The sequence below is a fragment of the Etheostoma spectabile genome, chromosome 9, assembly GCF_008692095.1.
Source record: "Etheostoma spectabile isolate EspeVRDwgs_2016 chromosome 9, UIUC_Espe_1.0, whole genome shotgun sequence".
NCBI classification, from domain to species: Eukaryota; Metazoa; Chordata; class Actinopteri; order Perciformes; family Percidae; genus Etheostoma; species Etheostoma spectabile.
The window spans coordinates 1,167,826-1,174,183 of record NC_045741.1 but is presented as its reverse complement, the minus strand read 5'-3'; the positions used below and the strand labels follow the sequence as shown (position 1 = coordinate 1,174,183).

Here is a 6,358-nt window from a genome sequence, read left to right as displayed (position 1 = left end):
CGTTTCTTACCCGTGTCTTAGTGTGTTTATTGCACAATAATAATGTTGCAGCACGTTGCTGTTTTGTATCATGGCGGAGCCTCGTACAGCCTGTGTGTTTGTTTAGAACGCTGCATTTTAAGGGAGGTGTTGCATTGCAAGCCTTACATTTTCTATTGAACTCTTTCTGTTCTTACACAATGTGTAACGTTTGTTAAGTAGGATTTCTGCAGCTCATAATTACGTGTTAAGCTGAATTTAGCATGTTATGTATGGTTACAGTTAATGTACAGCAAACTAAGCTTTGCAGGGATATATAAATACTATATATATAGTATATAGTATACTAATGTATTTCTAAGTTTTGCATTTAGTAATAAGCCCTTTATTATGCATTATAATTTAACATCTTAATTGTGCTTGTTTGTTATACCTTATAGGCATATACTCATTATTTGAAACTTATATTATCTATATTTACTGATGTATGCCTGTATTTCTGTTTCAGAACCACACACATTCAAACCCATCCGTTACTACAATAAAACGCCTAAAAGGAACATCTTGTCTGCATTCTAATCGATGCCCCCTGGTGGCCACACCTTTTAAAGACCAGCAAGAATATTCAGTCCTTACCATTCACCACAAAACAGGTAGCATATCATATGTCTACAGACAGTATTAGACTGGATTAAACATTTAGCTACCAGCTTTGATTTTAAGAAGAGGGATTTTGCATCTGACAACAAAGTCCAGTTCATTTGATCAGTACGGAAGCCGAGAACGGCCATAGATTTTTATTTTTTTTTATGCACTGTTATCTCGTGATAATGACTTATCAATTCGTAATCTCGAGATAAAGTTTCTTTTTTTGAGATAACAAATTACTTATTTCGTTATCTTGACATAACAGATTGTTTCATCGAGATAACAAATTAATTAATAATGTCTTAGTCTTGAATTCAAACTGTTGCGCTGCCACAAACGGTTTCCGTAGCACCGCTGGCTGTAACTGTAGCATATACTGTATATTGATATTGATGTATGATTCATATTAACGGTCGATGAGCCGTAGCCTACCGGTAAGTTGTGCGATCCATTTGTACACAGATGGGAGGGTGACAAACTCTTATATATCCGGCTGCTTCTGCTAAGGTAACGTAAATGTAGGCTAACGTTAACTTAGCAATGTGATGTGAAACGTAATTAGATGTTTATTAATTCATTTAATAGTGCTTTTATATGTGACTGGGTTATTAAAGGTTTGTTGCACACCATGATAATGGTCAAATCAAAATGTGGCTATTACATATTCAGAAGAACTATGACAACCCTTTTGTATGAGGGCCAACTCCTAACAATGACTACGTTTTCTGTTGAATCCTACAGATAAACATGGACCAGTTTCTCTCAGCCTTGAGAGAAAGGGTTGTAACTGAGGAGAACTCCTGTTTCTTTCTTGACCACACCTCATATGTTGGCCTATACGCATTTCATTTAAATGCCAATTTTGAGAAATTATTTTATTTGGCTTAATTTGATTTAACAAATAGGACCTTGCACTTTCCTGGGTCCACGTTCATGTTGTTTAAATGAAAGCACTGGCTTATGAGTTTGCAATATTTGCAATGAAAATGTTTAATCAATTAAAATGGTTCAACTGTTTTGAAACTGTGTTGACTAATATTTTGTTAGTTGATTAGTCAGATCTAATCCTTTATTACCATGCCGAATTAGTAATTTCCTGGATGATTACAATACCATCTCTGATATGCATGATATTTAAAGAGGTCCTTTTGAATTATTGCATGTGGACAACTCAAACTTTACAGATCTGACGTCGATTAACTGTATGTCTATTAGTTGGCTAAGAATGTCTTTAGTCGAGAACAGCCCTACGTTACAATGATTTTCAACATTTTCATAGCATGGACCCTACATTTGTTAAACTGAAGGGGCCCAGACCCTCATTTTATGTAAATTTGTCTATTGGACCCAAATCTGAGTATGTTTGTATTGAACCTATAAATGATTTTTTTCCAGAATTTCGTGACTGAAAAACCCTAAAGCGCCCTTGCTGGTCCCAAGACCCAACATTATCAACCTGGCCTACTACACAGAAATCACATTATCTTAGTAAAAGATTTGAACACAGCATCAACTGATGTAAAGGCCAATGATACCTGAGAAATGGAAACTTTTGGAGAGGCCTCATTGCTGGACATGCCACCATCATCATCGTTGTTAGAACCATACACAGTGCATTTGTCTGTTTGCTACTAATGAGGCTCTGGCAGGAGTGCTGTTCTGTGGCCTCAGGTCTTTATAAAGTCGGCTCTGTAGCGTTATGAATCTGTGCTATGTTGTATTCTTCCATCACCATCTACCAGGGCTCATGCAGGTCATGGTGGCAGGGAGTGTCTGTTTTCCACAGACAGATGTCCTCTTAGAGAACAATCCCCACTCTTTCATACTGTAATGAATGCAAATAATCTTGTGCGTGATAGAGCTCAGGTACACTGTACATCAGACATGGTTTTCCATGATGATTAAGGTGTCCGATTCCATCTGCTCAAATGTAATGGCTGTCCCACATTGTCACAACGGTGTCTAGCTTGTTCTGCAACACAAAAACATGAGGATTTCAATACTTATGAGGACTTCTTTTGAAAATTAGTCCATGGAAGTTACACTGCATATATTTATTATATATCATTATAGCACCATAATGGGGAAATATAGTATTATTTTATTCAATGGTGGAGGTATCAGCAGAAAAATACTGTGCTCCAGCTTCTCAGCCATAGTAGCCTTCATAATGAAGATAAGAGTATTGACCCAAGGACAAAAAAGCCTACATATTGATGCCAAATAGGCTTGGAGAAGAAGAAATATGTAGCTACAGAGAGAAAAAAAAGTCTAGAGAGCTCAGAAGTTTAGATACATGTTATGAGGGTGCTCTTTGGTGGGGGACAGAAACATTCATAAAAGAAAAGGAAACCAAAACCTAGAAACAATCCAAAAGAATATTTGTGGTGATCAAATCAACTTATTATTGCAGAGAGAAACTTATTACATATACCAAATGCAAGCTACAGTATATCCAGAACTCAATGAGGAAACTGATTGTATTCCTTTTTCTTATAGTTTTTCTTGTATTTGTGGTCTGATGGGGAGTACATAGTCAGAGCACCTCTGATTGACAATGGGAGTAAAGTATTGGTTGATGAGCCTCCTAATAATCAAAATATAATGTTGGTTTTGCTGTAGAGCAAGCAAATGTTGATAGTAACCACACTCAATCACCATAAATCCAAACTATGCAAGAAAACTTGACTGGATCATAGTTGCTTAATGCTACCATCTAATGGTTCTATGTTGATATGGCTTTGTGTATCCTGAAACTGTTGTATGTAGTACACCCAGATTGATATGCTGTAAAACAACCTCCTGCTGTACTCTCCTCCTCCAATATCACCTGGAGACATGTTTCAAACAGAAGGAGCTGCCATTCCAGTCCAGTGTGAATATGAAAAGTGCATTTACACAAACAAAATGGTCTCCAGAGCTGTAGGCTTATATGTGTTGCAGATGCTGTGTATCATTAATATTGTACAGCAAAATGTACGAAGTGCTTTGAAGGAAAACAAGGAGGTATAAGACAGAGAACCCTGTATATTATATAATAGAAAGGGAAATAAGTAAAGCCTTCAAAGTAAAAGTGAAGAAAAAGCCATAGGAAACACTAATTTCCCTTTCTGACACTTTGCAAGAGGCCTTTCTAGAGTTGAGGAGCAACAAAAGCAAGAACAAGATCACCAAAAGTTTTCAGCCTTAAAAGAATATATTCAAGTCTATTGTAAAACAATTCTCAAATGTGGATTTCTTTTGTCTCTACCGGCCCTGAAAAGATCACTTCTTAATGCAAGTTATTTTTTGAAAATATAATTGATGGGGGACATAACAGACTGAGGACAGAGTAATGTAATTCATTGTGTAACAGTAAAAAACAGTCAATTGTCTCACTGTGAGTGAGACAATTGACAACTAACAGCACACCATGGTTTGCCACATAAAGGTGGAACGCTTTCACTTTTCACTACACTATTATTTTACTTTAAATCATTCATAGCTCATATGAATTGGGCAACTTATGTGGATAATTTCTGCTATGAAATAATCATTTTCCCTCTAGTTTCTGGAATTGAAATGCAAGTGATGTGGGTTTCTGGGTTGAAATCCCTCTACCTTGCAGGAGGTACACGGTGAACAGCAGGGTCCTGAAATTACCTGAAGTCCCTTGTTTTTCATCTAGGCAACACATGTCCTGGACCTGGACGTCACCTTAGGCTCATGACAAGTGAGTGGGTTTCAGTCTGGAAGATTAAAAATCTTCAACAGTTTCTATTTAAAAGAAATAAATAAATAAAATAAAACTATTTGGGAGAAAATACAGGAAAAAGGTAGACAGAGGCCCAAAAAAAGCTACCATTGAGGATAATGAGGCCATGTCCTGTATACTGTGTGTTGTAAAAACCCTATCTGAACATTTGCCATCCACAATAGCAAAATGCTTTTAAAATCCAAGTTATAGCAAAGCTCAAAATTTCACACAATAAATCAGTGTTCAAAGACGTGAGTTTCCTACAACTGCAAATAGATTAGATTTTCCTAAATGAACCAATTGTCACACACACACACACACACACACACACACACACACACACACACACACACACACACACACACACATATGGTCTCACCGTTACCTCGGAATTGTTTAGCAAACCTTAATGAGTTAGTGAGTCCCAATCTTTTACCTTTACTTTTCTTTTCTGCTTCTAATAATAGACCACAGATGTATAAGTCACTGCAAACATAATGGGTTATACTTCTTATAAATTGTTGTATGAAGTAAAAGAAATTGTAATAACCTTAATGTGTTAATTCAAGCAATTGATTATTACCGATTTCGTTCCACAAGTTGATAGAGCTGATGGATTAACATTTCACTAGAATTATACTCTGTAAGATTTGATGTGACAAATAAAATGTATTGATTGATTGTTTACTGATCATACAGTGAATGTTTCACATGTTACGACTTTGCAAGCATCAGTAACAGGTGAGTCTTTCAATTCATTTAGTGACATATTTCTGCTCAGATTTTTTTGTGCAAGAACATTTCTACAATACTTCCTAATTTTCATGAAGCTGTATGTGAGACATTTGTCTTCATTACTGGATTGATTAAGTCTTGACTTTAACTTCAATACAAGTGGGTTTCACACAAAACCACTGCACTTGCATAAGAAGACAGTGTTTTCTCTGTACTTTATACGAATGTGAAATTCATAAACTTAACCAAATCAGCAGAATTTCAGGTGAATGCGTCTTACATGAATCGAAGAAAAATAAGCAGATTTTATTTTTATTTATTTTTTGTTTTATTGAATAAATAATTTGATATGATTTGTGGGAAAAACCGGAGCAACCCGGAGTAAACCCGTGTGCACCATCACAGTACACAAGTCACTGTACATCACTGAGATGGCTCAAGTCCTGCCCACCCCCAACCAAGAAAACCTCCTACCCCATTAATCTCTGTCCCTCTATCATAAAGGACAGACAACAGTGGAGGAGATGGCAAACCTGGATGTGACGACAGTCCTGTCTGTGAGCTATTTACTGAACCCCTTTTTTTTTTTTATCGATTAATATTCACTGAACGTGGGAGAAACACTCGGAGCACCCAGAGAAAACCCTATCAAAGTAGAAATATCACACTTCACTTACATAACAGCAACCCTATTTCTACTGTTGCAGATATTGGAGATGGCTTTACCCACAGATGAAAAGAACCTGCGGATGGTGTAAGTCTTTGTTGATGGTCTCATCAGGTGATCTTTGAAAGAGGACACAATATCGTTTTCCAGTACAGGTTCCTCTAAATGCAAGCCAATTAGCATTGTTTCTGCACAGCCCCACCTCTTACACAAGTCCTGGAAAATGGCCTTGTCAAGGTTTTGAAAATTTCTTTGGGTGCTATCACATCCTACATCCTCGACCATGGCCCATGTTTTTTCAAACAGACGATTCGCCATGTCTTCTGGGTTTCCAATGGCCCAGTTCACTTTTGCTTTCTTAAATATCCGTGAAACCAGCTTATCCAGTATTAGCTTGACGGAATATCTTTGTCTGATTTCCTGTGCTGTCCTATGCTTTGCATGCTCAGCACATGTCTCCTTACATACTGAGCCTGACGCTGCAGCAGTTGCCACAGGCTCCTCGATGGCAAGGCCCTCTGCTACATGTTTTGGTGCCAGTGACTCGGCAGCCATTATAGCAACTTTCACCCTTTTACTGTGGCTGCTGACCT

The 6,358-nt window shown here is 37.3% G+C and overlaps 1 long non-coding RNA gene across 1 annotated transcript; it reads left to right on the top strand.

The window, feature by feature from the left end:
• The first annotated feature begins 3,150 nt into the window (after positions 1–3,150).
• LOC116696283 (uncharacterized) lies at positions 3,151–4,264 on the top strand. The gene is made up of 3 exons (XR_004333673.1): positions 3,151–3,201; positions 3,397–3,515; positions 4,235–4,264. It is a non-coding gene; the product is annotated as an uncharacterized LOC116696283 (long non-coding RNA).
• Positions 4,265–6,358: the final 2,094 nt, after the last annotated feature.